This window comes from Panulirus ornatus, chromosome 1 (assembly GCF_036320965.1).
Source record: "Panulirus ornatus isolate Po-2019 chromosome 1, ASM3632096v1, whole genome shotgun sequence".
Lineage (NCBI taxonomy): Eukaryota > Metazoa > Arthropoda > Malacostraca > Decapoda > Palinuridae > Panulirus > Panulirus ornatus.
The window spans coordinates 85,929,881-85,956,809 of record NC_092224.1 but is presented as its reverse complement, the minus strand read 5'-3'; the positions used below and the strand labels follow the sequence as shown (position 1 = coordinate 85,956,809).

Genomic DNA, 26,929 nt, shown 5'->3' with positions numbered 1-26,929 from the left:
TCTTGTGTCTCCCCTGATGATGTGATTATTACACGAAAGTGCACTTGGGAACTTTTCGTGTTTCGTTTTCCCCATGGACTCATAGGAATATACACATGTACATATGCATACATACTCGCTGTCTTCATCCATGAAAGGGTAACCCCCCTCTCCCCGGCGCGAGGTAGCGGTAGGAAAAAACAAAGGCCACATCGTTCACAGTCCCTAGCTATCATGTGTAATGCACTGGAACCACAGCTCCCTCTCCACAAAACTTTCCATGGTTTACCCCAGACGCTTCACATGCCCTGCTTCGATCAATTCGACAACACGTCGACCCCGGTATACCACATTGTTCCAATTCACTCGATTCCTTGCACTCAACCTCCTGTATGTTCACTTCACGAGAAGTGAAATATTCACCATTATAAGGTTTCACTTGTTAAAAATTGATTTGTATTATATTTAGGCATATGACGCACTGTTGTTGGAATGTTAATAAGATATACCAAGAATCCTCATCTTTGAGATATATGTTTGATCGCTGTGCTGGCGTTTGACATAGAATAAACGATGAAACGAATGACCAAACAGTGTAATCGCCACACACTTAAAAATAATAGGCCGAGATCGGTAATGGTAAAGTAATGAATATATGTATTTAATAATACCACGACGCATGTCATAATGAAACTATGTAAACGTCTTCAGAAGCAGTGAAGGTTGAAGGTGAAGTTTGTGTGCTATGAGGATGAATAAACGTTAGGAAACTTTAATCATGACATCATAATTGGGAGACATCTGTGTGGTGCACGTACTGTTCTTAACCTGCCATTGTAGCCGAAGACGTTCTCGCGCAAACAGCCATTTCTCTCGCGGTAAGTTTAGGTGTATATCATTGTTTCTGGGCTATTTAATATATTGTAGAATACGTATGCGAGGAAATACTAAAGAAAGTAACTGTAGTGGTGAAATAGAACCCTTACAATGGACAGAGTGCAAATAGGAAGTGGCATTTTAGGTGGAACACATTTAATTACATCATAGTGTTAGAGTCCGTATTATGATGATGCAGTTTCACTAATAAGAAACCGCAAAATATCTGAAACATTGAAAGAGGCAGGTTTTATATACCTGTTTAAGCAAATTAAGGAAAATCCCAAACTCTGAAATCAGAAGACGCGCATCCGTCGTTTGAAATGTTACCTTTAAGGCTTTGTGTTGGCGCTAAGGTTTAAACATGTTTCTCTATGATTATCAGTGATTTATTCATATGCTAAGTTCTGCGTGGTCATTTGAGCACAAATGAGGAAACATACCTATCGTACTCAGTGTTATTGGTATATTTTGACACATTTTGCGTTTTTGTCGCACCTTGCTGCTGGACTGATGTCACCCAAGATCAGTAGTTCCTCTGCAGCAATCAAGTATTGTAATGATTTATATGTCGGTTAAAGAGCTGAAACTGGGAATAGTGACTCCAATTGCTTGTAATGTATGGCAGATCAAATGATTTTGTTATGGTCGGCAGAGACAGCGGGAAACTCATATAAAAGATGTATGAATTTAGAATTAGCAAACATATTGTAAATGAATTTAGAATTAGCAAACATATTGTAAATGCTCACTTTTCATGAATTTTTACTGGTACTGAATTAAGTAAAGATTCAATTTATTCCACTATGAAACCTTCAGCGAAAAATGGGGAGGGCTATAAAGGTCAGAGAAAATGAGATGTTAAGTAAAAGATGAAAACATTTTAATATACCATGACAGAAAACCCCATGGAACTTCCCCAAGCAGCAAATGGCTGTTGCTTCATGGCACTATTGGCTGTAGAATCAATAGCATCAAGGGGTATGAACATCAGGAAAAGTGCGGGATTTTGGGAACGTTGATAAAACACTTGAATGAATTATTAGGACTTGAAAATGTGTAATATCTCCAAGCAACGCATAATTCAGAAGAAAATATAATGGTATTGATAGTGTTCATTCAGGTTAATAAATTACATAATTTCTATGAAATGAAAATGCTTATTCAAAGTAAACCATGAACACTGACTGATTGTGATTTGCAGTATTAGTGTAGCATTTAGGGAATACAAGAACAATTGCTGATCATGATTTAAGGAAGCACCAATTAGTATTAAATGATAATAGGTAAAGCAGTAAGGGTTATAGACATCAAGGATAATGTGGATAATTACAATCTTAAAAGTTAACAGAACTTATTAAAGCCTTATTCATCCTCACTTGAAAACAACTGTTAGCTAAGTAGAAATATAATGGGTAAAATTCTAAGTAAACATACATGCATTTTCTAGAGAGTTTAATGAAATTAGTGCCAATGGATTCATTTGTGTGAAAGTGATACATAGTGTTGGATTGTAGGTTTACCACATCTAACTCCATTAATTTCAAGTTTTCATAAAATGGGCAGGGTTTTGAAGTGAGAAAAGTGTGGGATAAAAACACAAAATGAACAGTTGAGTCCATTCAAATCTAATTACGAGTATACAAGTAGGAGGGATGCCTAATGAATCCCAACATCGTTTTTCAATTTCATTGTGTGTAACTTGAGGACATTAGAAAAGTGACCATGTTACGGACTGTAGACAAAAATCACCTGTCTGGTGCTTGTTCAGGTTTTATAAAACTTTATTAGTTCATAAGTCATTATGCAAATTGACCGCAGCTTTTATACAATAAAATGTGCCAGTAGAGTCTAGAAATGCGAGTTTTCTTATATCATTTATACATTCCACAGAATGCTGCCTTGCCTTGTATTATCAGAATTTGACAATCTGAGTTTTCCAAATATTTTGGGTGAGTTCAGATGTAGATTCCTTTATCTGCAGACATCTAGACTCACTCAAGTTGTGATGGAGTACATATTTTGATATTGATGAAATTTCACTGATAACAGAACCTAAAAGTATCTGAAGCATTAAGATTGGCAGGTTATCTTTGTTTTTTTATTTAATGGTAAGTTACATTACTTATACATTATTTGGCCCCACATTTCCTCTCCACCCTAACCCTACCACTAACATTTATATAATACTGAAAAAATATTTTCTTGAGAATGAAAAAAATATTTCTCTCTTAGATAACTCTTTACAGTGACAACAATTATTCCAAAAGAGTAGAATGCAAATTACAGTTCTAGAAAACATGCATCCTTCTTGAATTTTACCCATACCATCATTTTCATTTGTAGATGTTTAATTTTCTTGCTTTCATTTATAAAAACATTTTTCTTTAACAAATCAATACACACTTCTTTTTCTAAACTATGGTACTAAAGAAACTGAACCACCTGCAGATTTCTCCTTCCCCCATGTTTCTTTAGTGCTTAATTATATTAGGTTATATATTATACTTTGTCGCTGTCTCCCGTGTTAGTGAGGTAGCTTAAGGAATCAGACGAAAGAATGGCCCAATCCACCCACATACAAATGTATATACATACACGTTCACACATGCACATATACATACCTATACATCTCAGTGTATACATATATATATATACACACAGAGACATACATATATACACATGTACATAATTCATACTGTCTGCCCTTATTCATTCCCGTCACCACCCCACAACATGAAATGACAACCCCCTCCCCCCGCTTGTGTGCGAGGTAGCACTAGGAAAAGACAACAAAGGCCACATTCGTCCACACTCAGTCTCTAGCTGTCATGTATAATGCACCAAAACCACAGCTCCCTTTCCACATCCAGGCCCCACAAAACTTTCCATGGTTTACCCCAGATGCTTCACATGCCCTGGTTCAATCCATTGACAGCACGTCTACCCCAGTATACCACATCATTCCAGTTCACTCTATTCCTTGCATCATGCCTTTCACCCTCCTGCATGTTCAGGCCCCAATCACTCAGAATCTTTTTCAGAATGGGGCAGGAAAAGGGGAGGTGATAATTTTCAAGCAATTCAATGAATTTTTAGTATGGTGGCTTTGAAGATCATGTATTTTCCCATATTTTCCCCTGATGAAAACATGATTAACTCATCAGAACTTGAAAATCCAATAACTCCTTGTAACATCCCCAGCTGCTAAGTTCTCTGCTGCTTAATTCTTATTTAATAAATGAAAACAATGGTTTTGATATTGATAGTTTTTGTGTACCTACTCGTGTAAATGAATGTTCAGATATATTTTATGTAATTAGAATTGTCTCATATGGTAATGTTTTTCTAATGATTGTCTTAATTCATAGGAAAAGAAATAATTTTTTCACTCAAAAAAGTTGCTTCACCATTTTTAAACACAACAAAAAACTCACCTGGGCATCAAAAGGACGAAGTTACTTCTTTGTTTTAGAGAAAGAGAGAGATTTAATAGGAGTCCAAATTACCAGTGCAATTACAATAAAACTTGGTAATTTTAGAATAGCTCTAAAACATCATTAAGTTTCAATGCTGACTAATTGTGTTTTGTAATTAAAATGTAGTGTTTAGAGATTATGTTGACAGTCATTAAGAGTGCTTTGTCATTATGTTTAATTGATCAGTATCAAATGGGATGGTAAGGATTGTGTATGGTATGGAAAATGTAGAGTTGATTAAAGTAAAGATAGTTAATAATTTTGTAAAATATCAAATTTAAAAAAAATCTCATGTAAAATATCAGAGAAACTTAAAAAGTGTCATGCAGCCTCACCTAGTAGGCAACATGACAGTATAAATATACTGACAATTTATTCTTTTCCTGCTGGGACTGCTCAGTTGTTCATTTGTTTATGTAAGGTGACATGTAGGTGGTCCCTTTTCATGAAGGTGACTGGTATATTTTAGTTGAACTAGAATATCAAGCCCTAAAATAAATTATCAGTGTAAGGGAGATTAGGTTAAGCTTTTAAGAGGTTTTTATGATTTTTTTTTATACTAGCTACCTACTTCTACTCTTTTTAACACCTCACTTTCCCTGATATCCTACACTTCAATGTTTAATGTAAAAGGTGAGGTATATTGGTCCTGCACAGATATTTTCATATTCACAATGAGCTTTCCAGTTAGCATCTAGAACAAAGGGCCATTATACAAAGCTAGTTTCAATGAAGATGTATAATAGATTTATGGTTCCTGCCATTGAAGGAGGTGCGAGGGAGCTGTAATACAACCAATAAATTTAAACATGAAATACAACCATGAAAACTATGTATTCACCTTCAGCTAGTACTTTATTGGTTTCCCTTTTATGCAGCCCTTGAAATGACCAGGAACTGTCAGCAAGCTTCTGAAGTCATTTAGGGTCCTAAACTTCACAAATGGCTGCCTCCAACTTGGATAGCATTGAAGTATCCCTTTTAGATAATTTCATTTTCAGAACTACCCACAAGTTTTCTATTGGATTAACTCCTAGGACAGTCACTGAGAAACTCCAGTGCACAGTCCTTAAGCCAATCAGTGACTAATCTGGTAAAGTAGCGGGGAGCCCCATCCTGCATGAACACTATGGCCTTGCACGGAATACAGTGAATTGGAACGATATGGTATACTGGGGTCAAGGTGCTGTCAATGGACTAAACCAAGGCATGTGAAACGTCTAGGGTAAACCATAGAAAAGGTCTGTGGGGCCTGGATGTGGATAGGGAGCTATAGTTTCATTGCATCACACATGACAGCTAGAGAATTAGTGTGAGCAGATGTGGCTTTTCTTCATCTGTTTCCTGGTGCTACCACGCTGACGCAGGAGGTGGCGATGCTGTTTCCTGTGGGATAGGGTGGCACTGGGAATGGATGAAGGTGAGCAAGTATGAATATGTACATGTGTACAAATGTGTATATACATATATATGTTTCCCCTTTTAGAAACTGAAATCCATGAAGGTGACCAAGTATGAATATGTACATGTGTACCTATGTGTATATACATATATATGTTTCCCCTTTTAGAAATTGAAATCCATGGAGGGGAGGGTTTCCAGCCCTCCCAGCCCCTTTAGTCGCCTTCTACAACATGCAGGGAATATGTGGGAAGCATTCTTTCTCCCCTATGATTTCAGTGCATCACACATGACAGTTAGAGATTGAGTCATGATTTACATTACATAATCTCTAATTAGCTGTGAAATTTTTTTTTGTAAAAACAGTGATTTTGCTGTTCTTCCATAACTTGACCTAATTGTTGCATATTAAAAATTACATATATTTTTATTCCACTTCCAAAAAATTATGATCATGATATCCATTATTTTTTGTGGGGATTATTAAATTCTTTTTCAATAATCTGTTTTCATAGTGGGTAGGAGTATGAAGATCAGGGTAAAGTAACAGTAAATGAACAACTTAGATAAATCATTAGAACATCTGAAAACTCTGGTAACTTCCTTAGCTGATAATCATGACTAAATTTGGAAGGTTGTTTGAAAGGAGGAAGCCAAGAGTGAATGTGAATAAATGCAAGTTTATTAGGTTTAACAAAGTTGAGGTGCAGGTTAGTTGGGGTGTGAGTTTAAATGGAGAAAAATTGGAGGAAATGAAGTGTTTCAGATACATGAGTTAACATGAGAAAGACAGTCAAAGGTAGGCCTGATTGGGTTGTCTGGTAAAAAAAAAAAGTTTAACTAGACAAGAAAATGTAATTCCACTCATCAGTATTTTAAGCTATCACTGACTCCCCACTGCTACACATTCTCCTTCTACTGTCCCTGATATTACTGTCACTTATAGTGTATTTCTGGTGTTTTCCTAAAGTGTATACCTGAATTTGTAAAATATTTGTCTAAACAACTTTCGAAGGTATTTATAGTCTTAGCATTCACTTTGTCTGACGGTAACTTATTCCTGTGCTCAACACACCTATAGGAAAAGGAGCTTTTTCCTATGTCAATACTACATCTTTTAGCCTTGAGTTTTGTTCCATTTGTCCTGGTGACCATATTTTCTTGTATTCAAAAAAGATGATCATGATTTACTTTACTGAACTTGTTCAGAATTTTGAACACTTGGATTAAGTCCCCACAAAGTCTATGTTTTTTAAGGGAGAAGAGATCCAATGGTTTTAGCCTTTCTTCGTATGCCAGATTTCTAAGACATTGCAGTGAGTGGGACCATGGTAGCGGAAGTGAGTCATAGGATGGGTGAGGGGGCGAAGGTTCTGGAGGCACTGAAGAATGTGGAAAAAGAGTTTCTTATCTGGGAGGGCAGAGATGGGTATGTTTGAAGGTATAGTAGTCCCAGCATTATTACATGGATGCAAGGTATGGGCAATAGATAAGACTGTGCAGAGGAGGGCAAATTCAAGATGGAAAGGTAAGGATGGAGTGAAAATGACTTTGAGTGATCAGGGGCTGAACATGCAGGAGGGTGAATGGTTAGAGTAAATTGGAACGCTTTGGTATACAGGGGTCGACATGCTGTCAGTGGACTGATCCAGGGCATGTGAAGCATATGAGATAAACCATGGTAAGGTCTGTGAGGCCTGGTTGTGGACAGGGAGTGTAATTTCACTGCATTACACATGACAGCTAGAAAATGGATGGGGTTAAATGTGGCCCTTCTCCGCATGTTCCTGGCAATACCTCACTAACATGGGAAATTGTGATCAAGTATGGAGAAAAAATAGGAAATGGTAATACCTTGTATGCACTCATGAAACTGAATTTTAAGGATAACACAGAAAGTCATAGTTTACTGTATACATATCTTAAGTTAGCAGAGATGGAATTTTCTGTAGAAAGTAAGAACGGTATTTGAGTTATTCCTCATTAACGCAAGTATCGTCTCCAAATAGTAATTTCATTTTGTCTTGCTTCCATTTGTGAAAAATTACCATGACCATGAAATTAATTTTTTTACCTGTTAATGACCACTTTGTTTTTTGTTAAACTACAGTAATTAATAATGTTGTGGGGAGGGCTAAAACTCTTCTACCCAAATCTTATTCTATTTTGTTGGTAAAATAATTGTTCTGATGATTTTATTTCACCCACTCAAATAAAGTGGTTACTGGTACTTAGGATTCTGTAGTGTTGCAAACAACTATTTTTCTAAACTAGGAACAGTTGGCTTGATTCACAAGAAAATACAAAATGTATATTTTTCATGATTTTCACTTTTTTGTTTGCTGGGGGCTAAAATTTCAATTGGGCACTTAGAGGGCTTAAGGTGTTTCTTGATTTGACTTTAAAGAAAAATATGTAGATTTCATTAGGAGTTCCTATTATGTTTAAAATAAATAAAATTACCAGTACAACAGGAAACAGTAATGAATCTGAATTCCAGGGTTAACGAAAATAAAAATCACATTTAACGGTAAATGCATATCTAATTAGCTATGGATTTTCGTAAAAATGTGAGCAGTGTGATTGAACTATTCTTCCACAACAGAGCATATTTATTACAAATCAATAAATTCTTCTTATTTTTCTTGCTTCCATTTGTGGAGGATTATCCTGATCATGATATTTGTCACATTTTCTTACAGATCAATTACTTCTGTAACTGGCCATGGATAATTCAATAGAGGGAAGGGATCTGATGATTGTGGATAATATGGTTTAAGTATATGAAGGTAAAACACATGAATAGATCATCAGAACATGAAAAATCCTGTAACTTTCCGAGTAGATTGTAACTTTGCTGCTTAAATCTTAATATATCCCTGGGGATAGGGGAGAAAGAATACTTCCCATGTATTCCCTGCGTGTCGTAGAAGGCGACTAAAAGGGGAGGGAGCGGGGGGTTGGAAATCATCCCCTTGTTTTTTTTTTGTTTTTTTTTTCCAAAAGAAGGAACAGAGAAGGCGGCCTGGTGAGAATATTCCCTCAAATGCCCAGTCCTCTGTTCTTAATGTTACCTCGCTTACGTGGGAAATGGTGAATAGTTTGAATAAAAAATGGGTGAATTAAATAGTTTTAATAGCTTCGCCTTTTCATAGCAAAAAAAGTTCATTACATATTTTATGTGTGTACTGTGAATGCCAAAAAATCAGTTTGTTTTGTTTTTATTATATGTACACCCAACACAAATTTAAATATTCCTACCTTTCTGATATTATACAGTATGACAGGAGACCAGGAATTCTGACAAGTGACCTTAAGCCCTGACTCATAATGTTAGCCTTGCTTTCCTTATGTGGTAACACATGAGTTATCAATTACAATTCCAGTCATGTTTTGTAATACGGTTTAAATTGTGGATTAGTGATGTTTATTAAAGGTGATCTAAATTACTTAAACATTAGATATATGTATTCCATATGATAGCTCTCAGATCAAAGCTCCTGTTGTTGGAAAGTTACATATCTTTGCAAACTTATCATTAAGTCACAGGTTTAGTTTTCACATGCCTCAAAGCATGTGATATGGTAAAGTTCATAACAGTTTCAGGTGTAACATGTTTTAAAGCTTGTTTTGCATTTATAAGATGAGGGATTGAAAAAACTATTTTTATTTCATACAGGATATCAGGGGAGCAGTTGTTAAAGTAAATATAGATATTTGTATATCTTTGCTGTTAAAAGCATTTATATTATTCCTGTAAAGCTTTTGGAGGTGATGTAGATTTGTATGTGCACATAGTCAAATCGTTATCATTTCTACAAAAAATAGTGCACAGTTCATTTTACTTTTTTGTTTTTGTTTATTGACTTTGCTGCCACACCTGATCTCTGCTTCAAGTTGAGGATGCATTTGTGGAAATCACACCTTGGTGGGATCACATCTTTACCATAGGATTCAATGAGATACGGGGGGTCATGGTCCTGGGAAAGATTTTCAACCTATTTTTCCACACAAAAAGATAGGTGAAATCTCAGGAAACATAGAGTGTAGTTTAGGTACATTAATAATCAAAGTTTTTAAGCAAAGAATGGAGTACAGAATATTGTATTCAAGTTATTCAGCACTATTTAGGTACATTAATAATCAAAGTTTTTAAGCAAAGAATGGAGTACAGAATATTGTATTCAAGTTATTCAGCACTATGATATGTAAGAATAAGATACATTCCTGACTATAATCCTACCAGCCCTCAAACTGATTTTTATCACTTGTTCATGATATTTATAAGAGGAAAATTCATACAGTGTGCCCCTTATTCAAATGGTGACTAATGTAAAGCTATGAAACTACAAAAGCTAACATGCAATTACCAGTTTGTTGGAGATCCTCCTTCATCTCTTGTTAATACTGAGTCTCTCAAATTTTTTGTGAATAGTTTGAATCAACATGTAATGTGCAAACACTAAGAATAAAGGAAGAGATTCACATAATAAAAGCTATCCTGTACAGTAGGTTAACTAGAAGAACAAGTGAGCAGTGAGGCCTGACAGATTTTTTTCCATGTGTTAGCTAAGAAGGTACAGATTACTGAAGCCCTATTCATCCCATTAATGCTGATTCGAGTGAGAAACTGCAGGGGTTGGTGACTGAATTTGAGAGAGTGTGTGGGGAAGAGGGTTGGGAGTGAGTGTGAGTAATGCAGGGTTATTAGGTTTTCTTTCTGCCTCACTAACATGTGGACTACTGGCATTCTGTCCACAAATATACAATCTCTCATTGTCATTATAACACTTAACTACACTTAACTCATGCAGCTCATTCTTCATAACTCTAGATTTACTGTGGTGAGCATTATGTGCTAGCCCTGCCTTTTGGCAAAGTGGTATGAGCAGTAGATAGAAGAAGTAGGTAAGAAGATTTAGGCAGGAGCATTAGATAGAAGTAGTAGGTAGGAGCATTAGATAGAAGCAGTCATTAGGAACATTAGGTAAGAGCCTCCACAAACAATGCACTACTAGACTTGCCCTCTGCCAGTGGCCTGTTAAGGGTGAGGCACTAAAGGTAAAGAAGTGACACTACATTTCTTTAGTTATGGAGACCCTGTTGCCATGGCCACTCCTTTGAGGTAGTTCCAATTGGAACAGGTGTCAGAGATATAGATAGATAGACAGAATACATATATACAAAAACATGTACATGTGTGCAGTCTTAATTATATTCTAAACACCTGTGATATTTGCAAATTCTTATGGGGTAACTCATCCCCAAAGGCGAATAATAAGTTTCCCATTTTGCATTAATCAAAATATATAATGCAGACCGTACTGTTTTCAAGCAAGTATAATGCACCAAGATTAAATATAATATACAGAGGAGCTACCAAAATTATTCAGAGATGCATCTCACATTCACACTTGCCACTTTACCAAGACAGCAGGAGTAAGGATACTTTTTTTTTGTAAAGTGTTCAGTGCATTGCTGTTATAAAAGAAAATACCATTAATGTTCATTTATGAACATTAATTCCTCCTACTACTTCCTCATTTTCCCCCTTCACCACTGTTCCCTTCCAAAACAACTTATTCTCTGTAAAGATTACTGATACTAGCTCACCACTGACTCTCATTTGCCCTGTTTTTCAAGCCCAGTACCTTTCTCTTGGCCTCCTGCTGGTTTTTCTTATACATCTCCCAATTAATTGCACTCCATCCATATATGTGGTGACTATATACCTTTTTTTTTCACAAGCAACTTCATCATTCTCTTTACTCGTTACCCTTTTTAATGAGCCCACCTCTCTCCTTGCACATAGCACATGCATTTCTCACACATGCCACCACTGCTTTTTTAAATACCTCCCATTTCTCACCCACTCACCTAGTTATGTTTACTCTAACTTTTGTCATTCCACACTCAGTCTCTCATGGTATTTTTTCACACAAATTTCTTTTCCATGCTCACTTACTCTCTCCACTTTCTCTTCACCTATAATGTTTCCTCTTTTCAGAAAACCTCTGCAAATCTTAACCTTCACCTCTACAGGGTAATGATTGGACATCACATCAGCTGCACCTCTTAGCGTATTCACATCCAATAGTCTTTGATTTGCATGCCTACTAATTCATATGTAACCAAATAGTGTACGCTGATCATCTTTCCTACTTGCATACATGTACGTGTGTGTAAGTCCCTCTTTTTAAACCAGGTATTCCTATTCACCAGTCCTTTTTCAGCACACAACTCTACAGGCTATTTACCATTTCCATTCACATTACTTAATGAATACCCCATGCTCCACAATTATTCCCTCAACTATATATATTATCTTTTTTATGTTGGAGCTCTTGTCATGGACGAAAGTCCACATCGAGGCTGGGACTTAATGGAAATATACAGGATTATGAAAGGGAAAAAGAAGTGACAAGGAAAAGTATTTACGAGTTCATGGAGGAAGTGAATAGGCTGTCTTACAAGGAAAAGTATCTATGAGTTCAGGAGGAAGTGAATAGGCTGTCTTTTAAAATGTGCCTGATCATAGTTATTGGGAAAGACATGAGAAGGTAGTTCCAAAGCTTTGAGGTGTAGGGAAAGAAACTTACCTAAATGGCCTACTTTGAGTTACCTACAGCCACACGGTAATCATGTGACGCAGCAATTTGCCGAGTATTGCTTGGTTTAGCTAGTGGTGGGTGTACAAGCAGCCAGCTCCTGGGAGCAGAAACCAAAACAATACCTTTAGGAGAGGGAAAGTGAACCAACATTGTGGCGTAAGGCAAGCTGGTCAAATTTTGAAGTTAGTCTGGGAGAGTTTATAAGTCGGATCACTTTCGACTGTCAAATAAGGCTGCAGAACTAGAACCACCCTGGACATGAGAGCAGTATTCCATACAAGGAAAGGTCAATTCTTTTTATAAGCAGAGCAACTCTTCAAAAGAAAAGAGATCTTAGCATCTAAACAAGACTCCCAATTTCAAAGAGGCAGACTTAGCTATTTCCATAATGTGGGGGTTCCAAGAAAGAGTGTTTGTCACAGTAATACCAAGCATGAACACTGAGTCAAGAGATGAAATTAAAGAAAGAAGAAGGTTGTGAGGAGTTTTCCAAAGAGAGGTGTGTAAAAACTGGGTCTTGGGGGCATTAGACTTAGGCAGATTTCCTCTACCCCACTGAGATATCCTATCCAAGTCTGAGTTTATGGAGAAAGATGTGTCGAGATGAGATACAGATCGAATAAGAGAACAAAGAGCAGAATTGAAGGATGTGGAGGAATGCAGTGCTGAGTCATCAGCATATGAGTGCAGTTGGTTATTTTTGGAAGAAAGGAAATTGTTGATAAAAAGGAGAAAAGGTGTTAATGGAGAAAGGGGGGACCCTGATCCATCAACAGCCATGGAGATACATCAGCCAGAGAGGAAGTTAGACATGAGGGAGGGAATCTAAAAGAAGGGAGCTTAGAGATGAGACTGTGATGCCAAACCCTGTCAAATGCTTCAGATATGCCAAAGGCAACTAGGAGGATTCCCCCAAATCTTTCAGGGATGATGACCAAACATCAATTTAGTAAGATAGGAAAGAATATCACCAGTGGATCTTGCCATACTGGTGATCAGAGAAAACTGTGAGATTCAAGATGTCTGAGGTATTGGGAGTTGAGGAGGGATTCAAAGATTTTGAAAATGGTAAATTTCAAAGCAATGGATGATAGTTAGAAGGATTAGAACAGCCACACTTTTGGGGATATGTATCACTGCATGTTTCCAAGAAGAAGGAAAAGTTCTGGATATTAATTAGAAGCAGAATAGACAAGAAGCACAAGCACAAGTTCAGAAGCACACTCTTTCAGTACATGGGGATTGATGCCAACAGGACCGTAAGCCTTAGTTGTGTCCAAAGAGAGAAGTGCCTTTTGGAAAGTCCAAAAAGAGATTATGAGGAGGGGCATAGGCCAAGCCCAACAATAAATGGCCTCAGAACAGGAATGGTTGAACCATGGAATGGAAGAAGACATCATCTTGCAGGAATAGGGGATAAATGTTTGCATTCCCACAACAATAATCCCTGCTATGCATTTGTCGGACAAAGGAGCATCACCATATATGAGACAGTAACTTACGCAAGGAAAGTCAGTAAAGAATTTCCATAAGTTATTCCGTTCAGCTTTGTTGGGGTGACAGTAATTGTGCTTAGAAAGGGCTGCTGGAGTGGGAAGTGCCATTATAGTGGATACATTTATGAGAGTTTGGTTAGATGAACCAATTTGAGACAAGATTATGTAGTTACAGTGGGATGAATTAGAGGTGAAAGACAGATTCAGAATATCATGAGAGTGGTCACAGCAGTCAGGAATATGGGTAGGGTGGGAGATAAGTTGCTCTAGACCACCGAAATGTAGAATATGAAGGCTTCATTATGTAATTACTTTGCAGCTAAAGATAGGGAGGGCTCAGGTAGTAGAGTAATGGCCCCTCCTGTGACCTCTGCAAATTTAGGGTGTACTGTGACAACGCTCTCTTGTGTGACTCTGCTGCCAGCTCCCTCCCCCCAATACTCCAGCTAACTCATCAAATATCTCATCCTTAGGTAATAGGCTGTTGATGACAGCTGCCCAGGGCAGTGCTGTCGTCCTGACCCAGGAGTGTTAAAGTGGTGCCCAGAACCATCTTACACCCTCCATGTCAGGATTGCTAGTCTTACTTTCTGTCTCATCAAACGGGACTACCGGGCTAGTCCTACCATCTCCTACTCAAATCTCGTTTATTGTTTTTGCAGAAGTTCTTTTGCCATCTCCTGTTAGCAATTTCATTTTTAAAGGTAATCATGATACAGTCCAATGAACTTATGGCCCCTAGTCCCCAAAATAATGGGGTGCTAAGAATCTCTAGGTTCCCACCTGACTCTGCCGGTTTTGGCAGTAATAGTACCGGCCCCTCCCGTGACCCTTCCCTCTCTAATAGACCTGATTCTTTTGATTTTCACTAAACCAACATTGGTGGTTTCTGTAGTAACCTCTCTTCTGTTGAACGCCATCTTAGTACCTCTCCTTATATCTTACGTCTCTCTGAGACCCAGTTGTCTAATGATGTCACCAGCCCCTTTTGTATACCCAGCTTTAATCTTCACATACAATTCATGTCAAGAGGTCTTCTGTGTTCTTATTCCTGTTCTTGCACGCCTCTAGGACCTTGAGTCCTCGAACTTTGATGTTAACTGATTCAAGGTCTGTCTCACAATTACCAATGTTCTATGCTTTGCCTACTGCTCTCCTAATTCTAAAAATTTATATCTTTCTTCCTCTCAACTGCAAGCTGAGATCCTTTACCTAAGGGATTTTAACGTTCACCATAGGGAATGGATAACTTCCACCCATGCAGATGGTTGGGGGCATTGATGCCCCCAAGTTCTCCAGTCTGAATGATCTTGAGCACTTGTCTGTTCATATATTTACAACTACTCTACTGATCACAATGAAGTGAAATATTCTGTGTTATCATCAGTATTTCTTTGAGCATTTCACATATGTGGTCCAAAATTCAATGATGATGAACTCTGCAATATCTATAACATTGGTTGCAAATTATAATATCCCAAGCATTTCTTTGATTCAGCCTGTAATCTTCCCAGGAATCCTTTTTTTTTACATTGTTCAACCTAGAGAACCATTTGTGAATAAAAACTTATTAGTATTAAATTACTGTGAAAATTTGCTTGATGTTCCTGTTTTGTTAAAAACTTTTAACTCTGATATAGTCTTAAGACCTGATATAGTCTTAACACCTGAGGATCCAAGATCATTTCCAGATGTATTTTTGTCTTTTCGTACTAATTTTCAAGTTGTATAGCCGTGATTGAGGAATACTTTGGTTCATGATATGTTGGTTACTTTGAAAAAGAAAGAAATACGCATTCCGAATGAAACGCGTATTTTAAGCCTTATTTTACCAAGAGAAGTTTATGCTTCTTCGATCCCTAAGGCTCTGTTGTTCTTCATTTTTCATGAACTCTGTTTCATTACGATTGTCTTTCACAGTTCTACCATCTGATAAGACTGCTTATATCTCTTCTCTTTAGATTCTTTATATCTCTTAATCTGCAGGTTGTTTTGTTGCACTTTATGAAAAATATATTTAATGTCCTGGAAGCATGACATATACAAAGATAAGACTTTATCCTCTGTCAAGATTGAAGCAGTATTATGACACAGGACACTGGGGAGAAGTCATTGTATAATTCCACTTTCTTGAACATCCTTTGTTTTTTTTTTTCATCTGAAATGGCTGAAGTATGGGGACTACGTATTAGAAATTGTTTCATTAAAGACTCCTATAAATCTAATCCCATTATTGTCTTTTAACAAGGGGTGACATGGCAAAGGTACCTTCAGGTTTCTTGTACCTGTTTGGTAACTTGTCCTCATTAAGCCAGTATAACTTGCCGTTAGATATTAGTCGCTGCATCATTTACAGCGCAGCCTCTGCAGTAAAACATTAAAATAGAAAAATATATAAAACTTACAAGAATGGGTATACCAAAGAACCAATCTAGTAGTGAGCTACACAGTCTCTTAGAGGAAAGAGAATCTTAGAGGAAAGAGAATATACTGAAAACGGAGTATATTAAAATTCTGAGACTGTATCCACTTTTTGGATCCAGTAGGCAAACTTATTGCACAAAAGACAATTACCTTATGTAATGAACCAACTTGGTAGCGATTTATACAATGATCTGTCTCGTGGGGTCTGGCCAGAAGCCTTTGCGACCCCTGTAGTCCTCCTTTTGCGGTTCCGCTCACGGGATGAACATAGCCCAGACACAATAACCTCGCCCCACACAGCCGCACAGTAAAGAATTCAGCAGGGCAGAGTAGAGAAATAAGTACAGTAAGAAACCAATACACATGAACAAGAGTATGTTTGTAAAGTGGAGAGTATGATAAAGTCAAGAACTTAAGCTGGAGTATTTTCACGAACTAGTACACTAAAGACTCGCTCACGAACTAGTGTACTCGACTCACTTCACAAAGTAGTATACTAAAGACTCACTTCACGAACTAGTATACTAAATACTCGCTGTATCAGGAAACTGGAGGACAATATCTGTGTGTTAAGATAAAGTAGAACAGTTTCAGGTTGTTATATACACTGCCCATATGACTGGTGCCATTTCTGGTCATTCACAACCGTCATCACCGTTACCTCTGCCCTAGGCCTGTGTTGATCACCTTGTCTTTCACTTGTGTGGCAGATGAAGGCGTATGTCCTGGTCGGGGCCGTTGTGGTGGTGGTTGGCATGTGTGTCCTCACTCAATGTCCCGCTCACGACAGTCCATTCATCTTCCCAACTCACCCCGCTGACTTGAAGAGGTTCTGTGTTTGCTCTCAGGACACCACTTACGAGGCCCTCTGCATCTCTAGGCTCGTGTGGGACACAGACTTGACTACCTGCAACTGGCCCATCATGGTGAGGAGCTTCACCACTACGCTTTCAGTTCTCAAAGCTAAGGGATAAGACCCCCCTCATAATGTTGGTCAGCCGGATCCATTTTCTTTTAATATTTTTCAGAATACTGGTAGACGTAAACCACTGGACTTGGGAGAGTGAGTCGGTAGATACCCATTCCAATTATTATCACATTTTCACTCCTAACTGGTGATAGCTTAATGAGAAGGGATATGCAGCTTTCTATGATATTTCAGAGTCGCTTTGCGAAATATTCATCTGTGCAATATTTCGTAAACAGGAACCTGAAGGATCTATCGATATTTAAAAGCGCATTAAAGTGAAAAAATATTTCTAGAGTTTTTTAAGTTCAACTTCTTTTCCCTAACAGATACAATAAAAAGAATGAACATGGAAGACATCCTGTAGTTAGCTAAACCTGTCTTTTTTCCTAAAGAAATCAGTTTTGGATCTAATTGTCTCTTAATGAATTGACAGTCATAACTCTTTAGGAAATTAGTCGAGGCATATTTAATGAGCGACCTGCAGATGTGTAGCAGGCACTGGATGATGTAACAGGTCAGCAGCAGATGTCACAGTGATCATGAGCAGTGGAGAGGTCTGGCTCCTATCTAGATTCAGGGCTCCCGAAACATGGATATTGTCTCACATGGAATGTAACATATCTTGATCAAGGTTATTCTGGCACCAACAATTTACTCATTATCTTTACTCTGCCTCTACAACATAAGAACAGGTCACCGTGGCAGAATTTGAACCCTTCATGTAACTGCGGTATAGAGTACGTAGGTAAATTGGTTCAGGACACAATATCTACCTATCTCCCGTACTTGTCTAACGTATTGTGAACACATCTTAGAGTAGCTAAATTTAAGAGAAAATACCTGAAAATAAGAACACACTTGATCAAAGACAAGACGGCTTTGTCTGCCTTCCCAGCCATATACATCCTCCCTACAGGACCATTATGTCAGTCCCTTCTGCCTACGGCCATGCACACCTTCCCTACGGGTCATTACGCTGGTCCTCCCAGCCGTGAGGCCACACACATCCTCCCTACAGGGCTGTTATACCAGCCCTTCGTGCCGTACCTCCCTACACAACCTTCCTGTGCGGACATCATGCGCGCCCTCCTAGCCGTGCTGGTTCACAACCTTCCTTCTTCAACCGCTGGTGAGGTTTTCATCTGATGCGTGGCTGCCTCAGGTTGTCCAGCGGTCTCCAAGTTGTCTCAGAGTACGTGATTGGAGGTGGAGTGGTTCAGGGATGGGTGTGTGGCCTGGTACAGGTGGAGATGGGCTGGGAGAATGAACATTCTGACGTGAACTGCCGCAGGAGGAACCTTACACATGCAGGATACGAAAGGGAACAGGAAACCTTGAACCATATAATGACACCTGTTGAAGGCACTGAAGATATTTGTTCATTTCTCTTGAGGTAATGATACCCTACCAACTGGAAACAACTCTCCAGTGAGATCTTGAATGCGTGTATTGTTCTAATCTTTGTAATCCTTTTTTTCAGGTAGGTTATTCCATAGTTAAATGATCCTAAATGTAAAGAAGTTCTCTATGTCAGTGAGCAGCTTTTTTTCCTCTGAACTTCAGCTTATCACTCCTTGTTTCAGGATTCCTCATTACTTTGATGTAAAGCGGTGTCACTGCAACTGTTTTATCTTCAATCTATATAAAGATATCCTTTTGAGACACCACGAAGCCTTCGGTTCTGTAAAGAAAATGGTTTCAGATCAATTAATCTAGTGTTGCCATTTTCTGGAACCTTTCCAACTCAATTTGATCCTTCTGATGATATGAAGTCCAGAGCTGTAATGCATACTTACTGAAAATCTCTCACTATCAATGTTTATGCTAGACCTTCTCATTTTCCCCTAACACCAGCGGTGTTCCTCAGGGTTACATACCCTCCCTGCTACGTTCACTCATGAGATAATGACTCACTTCAGTAATTTTTTCCACTTCTTGTAATGTCTTTGCTCATTAAGGATCAGTTCTCTTCATCTTTTGTGGGTATGGTTTCCTAGTGAGTCAGACGTAACCTGGTGAAGCTGAATGCTTCTTCAGTTCCGTTTCTTCCACTTTTTCAAAAATACCTGAGGATCTTTCCATTTTTTTCTTTGTTGTTGTTCTGAATGTCTTACCCAAAGCAATACAAATATCATAACGTCTAATCCATCTTGAAAATCACGATCCGTCAGGAACATGTATGTCAAGACACATATATGACTATATCAACTTCTGCAGGTTGACTGTGGATCACAACCCAACCCGTGACGTTAAGGCCAGGTCATCTGACATCACGATATCCATCCCTGTGATGCCATCGGCTTGAGCAGAGTGAGGACGTCACTTTTGCCTCGGCCATGTGGAAGATGATCAACACCTCTGAAGGGAAAGAACTGTGTATAACCGAGGAACATTACACCTTGACTGCTGATAACGGAGTTTCTCTAACACTAAAGCAGTGACACATCCTCTTGCCAATGAGAATCTATAAGCTTTGACTTAGTAAGTTGATATTTAGAAAGACGAACAGAAGATAGATATATAAATACAGAATGAAAGACTTATCTACTTACAGGTGCATGCGGCTAGACTTTGCCAAATGGCAGTACTAAAATGCGTGGTGCTCACCGCAGGAATATCTATAGTAACGAAGAACAAGTCTTGAAAGTTACGTGTTGTCAAGTGTTATGTGTGAGATGGAGAGATTGTATGGCTGTGGACTGTATGAAAGGAGAGACGGAAAGACATGACGACAACCTGGGCCACAGGAGTGAAACTTTACAGCCTTGCCCTCAACGTCCATGAGGCTAAGGACGGGTGTGTTCTAACCCTCAACAGCAGGTGAATACAACACTTCCAACAGTAAAGAAGGAGGACGCTCGACAGAAACCATACAAAAATGAAAATAAAGAGAAAAACGGAGAAATACAGAATATACAATCATATTAACAGACATAAATCATTTAGCGCAGACCACAGTCATAATGAGTCCCTCTCTCTGGGAACACCTATCAAATTCTGCTGAACATAAATAATATCTAGAGAAACGCGCTAACATCCTCATAAGTACGTCAACTCTATACAACCCTCGACAGATCCCCCTCCATCCATCAGTCCTCCAATATGTTAATTTTATGCCACAGTCACCAAGGAGGATCAGATCCTCATCAGCAACTCCCTATGTTAGTTAACGCCACAGTCACCAAGGAGGATCAGATCCTCAACAACAACTCCCTATGTTAGTTAACGCCACAGTCACCAAGGAGGATCAGATCCTCAACAACAACTCCCTATGTTAGTTAACGCCACAGTCACCAAGGAGGATCAGATCCTCATCAGCAACTCCCTATGTTAGTTAACGCCACAGTCACCAAGGAAGATCAGATCCTCATCCATCAGACCTCCAATATGTTGATTAACGCCACAGTCACCAAGGAGGATCAGATCCTTATCAGCAACTCCCTGACATCTCTCCTGACGATGGATCGTGAAAAATACAATATGCGCCACAGTTAACCTTATACCAGATCCACCTTAGGGAAGACAGACACGATCCACACGGGACCTTAACTTCAAAAGTACAATGAAGGGAGCAGAGGTATTCTATTCCGAGCCCCATCAGCAACACTGCCTCCAGGATCTGGTAAGATCTGACGGTTTTCTCTTGGAATCGCAACACAGTTTTTACCACATGGTGAAACACAGGCTAGTGGTAATGCCCCGAGCACGTAGGAGGTATGTGGAAGGGACAAGCTGACCTGTCTCTGCACCGACCGGGGACTAACCGACCCACCACTGACCCTGTCTGTGCTGAGTAATACGGGATGACATTTGTTGTTCCCGAATGAATTAACTCAGTTTCCATGATTAATTACGTCACTAAAACTCATCCTTTCACTTGTACACACTCGATGCATTTTCGTCGTGTCTTTAATTGTTAATTTGTACCTTTATTTTCACACCTGAACACCACAAATAATACATTTTACACAGTATTTAATCCTAGTCTAGGGGGACCTGCTGTGGACGATACTAGGTCTCGCGAGTTGAACACTTTTAATTCTTACGACCATCTTACATTTACAACCTTGGTATGTACTATGAAAGAGCTTAAATACTGAGTCACTTCTGTTGTTCTTACAATCTCATATTCGACTCACTTCTAACTAGACAATATTAAAATAATATCCTTAAACGGTGAATCTCTCGACATGTGGGAGAGGCGTGGACTGAACCAAATGGCTATGATGATTCGTAACCTGGGCGAAAAGGCTGTGCTGTGTCTGAAGCCTCAATACTCGTCGAATTAAGAGTCTTATTCACGTAACTAAATTCTTCCTTCCTAGTCATCACCTTCCTAACAGAACACCAGCTACTACCCGTCAATCCTGCTACGTTATAGTATAAGGTTGGACAGAATTGATTGACAGCCATGTTGATCCTCTCATCAGATCACACTCCTGCCCGGATCCGACATGTTGACGAGAGGAGCGACTGAGGTCATCATATAGTTTACACACACACACACACACACACACAACTTATCTACCATCCTGGTACAAACTCTCTCTCACACACACACACACACACACACACACACATACACACAACCTATCTACCATCCTGGTACAAACTCTCACACACACACACACACACACACACACACACACACACACACACACACACACACAACCTATCTACCATCCTGGTACAAACTCTCTTACAAACACACACACACACACATATGTACATGCACACACAGGACACACACACACACACACACTCACACAACATTCACCAAACGCAGTAAATAGAGTTATTGCAGAATCGTCCGTAATAAAACACAGTGTGCCGCTGTGTTGTGCCTTTGGCAATTCTATCACAATTTAACTTTTATTTGAAAAGTTTTATTGGGAAACTTTTTCCGAAAAAAAAACAGAAAACGTGGGAACCAGTGCCTCTAGTGGGGGGCTGCAAGCGACGTGGCTGTAGGCTATATATTGCCTGCTTGAAGTAAGCCAGACGATAACAGTGGCTGAGTCAGTGATGAAAACTGACAGGTCGATGGATAGACAGATGAATGGAGCGGAAAAGAAATCCAATAAAGACAGTGAGAAACACTGGAATGAACCAATACGTGCAACGATGAATGGAGCGGAAAAGAAATCCAATAAAGACAGTGAGAAACACTGGAATGAACCAATACGTGCAACGATGAATGGAGCGGAAAAGAAATCCAGTAAAGACAGTGCGAAACACTGGAATGAACCAATATGTGCAACGATGAATGGAGCGGAAAAGAAATCCAGTAAAGACAGTGCGAAACACTGGAATGAACCAATATGTGCAACGATGAATGGAGCGGAAAAGAAATCCAATAAAGACGGGGAGAAACACTGGAATGAACCAATACATGCAACATGGAAAGAACGACGCAAGCACTTTCCCCGGTGCCGCCAGGTGCCGTGATTAGCGCTGCGACCCGTCAATCTCACGGGGCTGGGTTCGAGTCCCGGGCTGTGCAGCTGGTTCACAGATAACACAACTGTTCATCCTCACCGTGGGGGCTGGGCGATAGATGGGTAAGTATACAAAAATGATAAATGAAAACAAAAAGTCCTCTCGGCTGTTAAGACGGCCGAGCTGCTGAGCTACAAATGAAATTGGAACAAAACATAAAGGAAAATATGGAAACAAAATAATTTAAAAAAGTGAAATTAAGTGAAAATTCTATTGTGTACGAATTGAGGATCCCTGATGGTCGACTTGGTTCTCCTAAAGCCGGAGTTCGAGAACTCGGGCGACGCTCAGGGAAGGCTGAGGGGGAACTTGCTAAGATTAGGAGCCCCCCATAGCCGGCTAGCCTGGGGCTCAACTGGTGGTCAGGCTTAAGCTCACTGCTCAGCACTGCTGGCAATCTGTCACTTATCATACCCCTCTCAACATCCTTCCTAGCTCTCCTAATGACTGCAGTTGCCATGTTTCTCTCTTGACATCTTTACGTGTGTGTGTGTGTGTGTGTGTGTGTGTGTGTGTGTGTGTGTGTGTGTGTGCCTCATACCATACTTCCAAGTCAATTCTTTTCTAAATACATTTTTGTTAGATTCTAAATTGAAACATTCATTGAAGTTATTTGTTTTCCCTTATACCCATCCCATTTTTTTTTTTTTCATTCACATTTCCTGTACTCCCATATTTCCTTTTCTAGTCGGCCGTTGCTACTGAATGACACTGGCATCTCTCCACATCCTCCCACTGAAAAGAATTATTCCATTTTGCCGCGCAAACCTCCCTCTGTCACTAGAGTCGGACACATACATACGTACGTACACAACATACGAACGTGGAATCAGACTTGTACGGGACGAACATGAAACCATATGATCGAGGGAGCACTCGTGCCCTGAAACATACAAGCATGATAGTACACACACACACACACACACACACACACACACACACCTGGCTTAGGCTGTTGTGTGTGTGTGTGTGTGTGTGTGTGTGTGTGTGTGTGTGTGCACGCGCTCAAATACAGTAGTAAAGACATGGTGCATATAAACAAGATTACGAGACGGGGCAACGCGAATGTAAAACTCTCTCCTCGCAACACACGAATAGGATTCACAATAAGCACACATATGTAGTAACGCATGAAACATGTATGCACGAAAACACACGACTCCGAAAATATACCGATAGAATAAACACACACACACACACACACACACACACACACACACACATGGTGATCACGAGTTATCATGGGCCAGCCGAAGGTCGGACCCGCATGGGTTCGAATCCTACGCATGGCAGTCCACCTACACCGAATCCCAGGTATTCATCATCCTCTCAGGACTGGTCGATATATGGGAACCTGGCGTAGGCTAGGGCTTGTGCGTGTGAGCATAAGTAAGATGAGAAAGGGCAACACGAGTGTAAAACTCTCCTCGTAACATACAAATATGAATTGCCCACACGCTATGCTGCCAGAGCTCAGTGCGGGTACCAGCGTTAGTTTTTGTGTGTAAATGATTACCTAGTTATGTTTGCTGATGATGCCAGAATTATGAAAAGGCAGATTGAAAGGAACAGTGAAATACTGCGGAGATCTAGACAAGATGCAACGGTTGTCGGTCAAACGGCGACCAGAGATTAAACCCTGGAAAATGCAGTCATGAAGATGGTGTTTATCATATACAGAACAACAAATGACGAGTTACACTATGTAAGAGATTAGGAAGTGACATTACGCCTCTATATATACACATCACACTACTATATATATACACATCACACCACTATATATACACATCACACTACTATATATACACCTCACACTACTATATATACACATCACACCACTATATATACACATCACACCACAATGTGTGACTAAACGATATTTCCACTATCTTTTTCTACAATAAGTGGGTGTTCCAATACTTCTACTGTACTAATCAACCACTCGCTTCATGTTGCAACATTTTCTCTCATACGGTTGACTAATCATACGACACTGCAATATATCCACAACACTTCACTAATCACTATTTTCCTTATATGTTACAGAGTTTACACCATTACTCATTCAACAATTTTCCAAAGAGTGGAAATAGAAAATAAACTTCAAAAAACTACCGTCACAGAGGCCTTACCTTTGCTTTGTGCAAGAAGTTTGAAATGATAAATAACGAACATATCGTACACTTTTTTTTAGATGATAAACAAATAACTAATAATCAGCACGAGTTCCGCAGTGATGAAACTGCTTAAAGAATATCGTAGAGAATTCTTTATCTATCTAAACAGACACTGGGCCTTTAAATATGTCTTTAAAAGTCAAACTTCAAATCTTTCTTTTCGATAAGGTGGCATATAGAAAAGGTTAAGAGCGGAATTACATTTTCTTGTCAAGTTAAACTGTTTTCTTTTACCGGACAATCAAGTCGTGGGCCAATCAGGCCTCATGGTGTCTGTCTTTCTCATGTAAACAGAAGTAAACTGCGTGACGCTCATCATACTTGTTGATTATTTCATTAAAGAAATGAAGCAAATATATGAGCAGTTTCGTCGAAAACCATACTGAGACTCGGTTAAGTGGACGTCCTATAAATGGTATAGTCTAACCTAACATTCTCCATTTCTTACCCAATTACAGACGATCAGCTAATTGGACAATAATTTTCAAGCAGTGATTTATTTCCCTTTTTTTTTAATGTGTTACAATGACAAATTTCCATTCCTCAGTAATATTTCCGTTACAAGTGACTTACTGAAACGAGCAGCCACTGGTTTACTTATTTAATATTTCGCCACCTTCAGTGTCCTTGGATACAACTTATGTGCTTCTTTCCTTCGTTACTTTAGGTCTTTCCCGCTCAAAGGATGCGCCTCCCCATGGGACGCAACCCACAGCTTGGAAACCACCAGGGTATGGGGAAGGGTGTGTGTGGTTGGTGGTATATGAGGTACATGGGGTTACGGCAGTATATCGGGGTAGTAGGATACGAGGGATGGGGTTATGGTTGTGTCTGGGTAGGGTAATATGGGGGCATGTGGCTGTGGTGGTTAGGGTCTATCGAGGTTTAGGGCTAAATAAAGGTGATATGAACGAAATAAGTAGAGAATTCAGTGAATAAAGATCTCGCAACGATGGCTTTAAACTTGATCAATTCGTTCAGAAGCATCGGTTTGGAAAGAGAGATAATGAGTCGAATACGTTACCAGATAGTATAACTACAACCATTGTGTAAGTTTAAGGTACAGGTTGGCTGGGCGCACGAGTGAAAGTGGGAGGGTGTGAACGGGAAGTGCTTGGCATAGATCAACAAGCCTAGTTCAGTCTCCTTCCAATTCTACGTAATGTTCATATAACGACCTACGATTGTGACCCCGAACCCCCTGAGTTGAACATAACATGAACCATTAGAAACAAGATCGCTAAAGAGCGTTCGGTGTATAACCTAAAATCAACTAAAACTACAGAAAAACACGATGGTAAGTAATTATGGCACACTTACCCTCCTCCTCGCCGTAGGTGTGGGGTTCTGACAGCCAGCCATCAGTCACGAGTGACGAGGCTTTCAAGAAACTGATAAATCTTACCGGTTTCTAAGCAATCACATTATATACAGTGACTGTCAGATTATCTGAATGGTATATTGCACTCAAGCCATTTACCCTCACTCTACGTTGAACAATGTCCACAAACAACTCTACTCACTATCTTTTGCAGTAACTATATCATTTATGGATTCCTTCAGTTTAGCATTAATATGTCAGCCTTCACCATTCACTGTTTTGCGAAATTTTCGAAGTTTTTACTAGCCACTTTATCATGCCATATTTCTAATATTAGACTTTTTTTTTCTTTTTCCTAAGCTTAAAGCACACTGATCATCAGTCGATATACAAAAAAAGATGTACACCACAATTTTCAAGTCATTTCATACTGCTATATATCTACCATAGTTTACACATCACATGCAGGTCGCAATAACTTTACCATATCGATTCATTTGTAAAGTTCTGGTCGTCACCCTTTCTCTTCAAGCACACGATTCCACTCGTTTCCATTCGCTACTCACTCACTGTTGGGAAGATGAGTGACGGCAGCCAGCCACCTTCACCGTAGCTGACATTTCCATGGCACAGGTGTCCACTCTTGACGCACTCATGAGGCAAGGTTGCACTCTACTTTTACCCAAGCAATTT

At 39.2% G+C, this 26,929-nt stretch overlaps 1 long non-coding RNA gene across 1 annotated transcript; it reads left to right on the top strand.

Moving 5' to 3' along the window:
• The first annotated feature begins 796 nt into the window (after positions 1-796).
• Positions 797-19,639, top strand: LOC139752807 (uncharacterized). Its single transcript, XR_011713594.1, has 3 exons — positions 797-857; positions 16,977-17,192; positions 19,454-19,639. It is a non-coding gene; the product is annotated as an uncharacterized lncRNA (long non-coding RNA).
• The last annotated feature ends 7,290 nt before the right edge of the window (positions 19,640-26,929 follow it).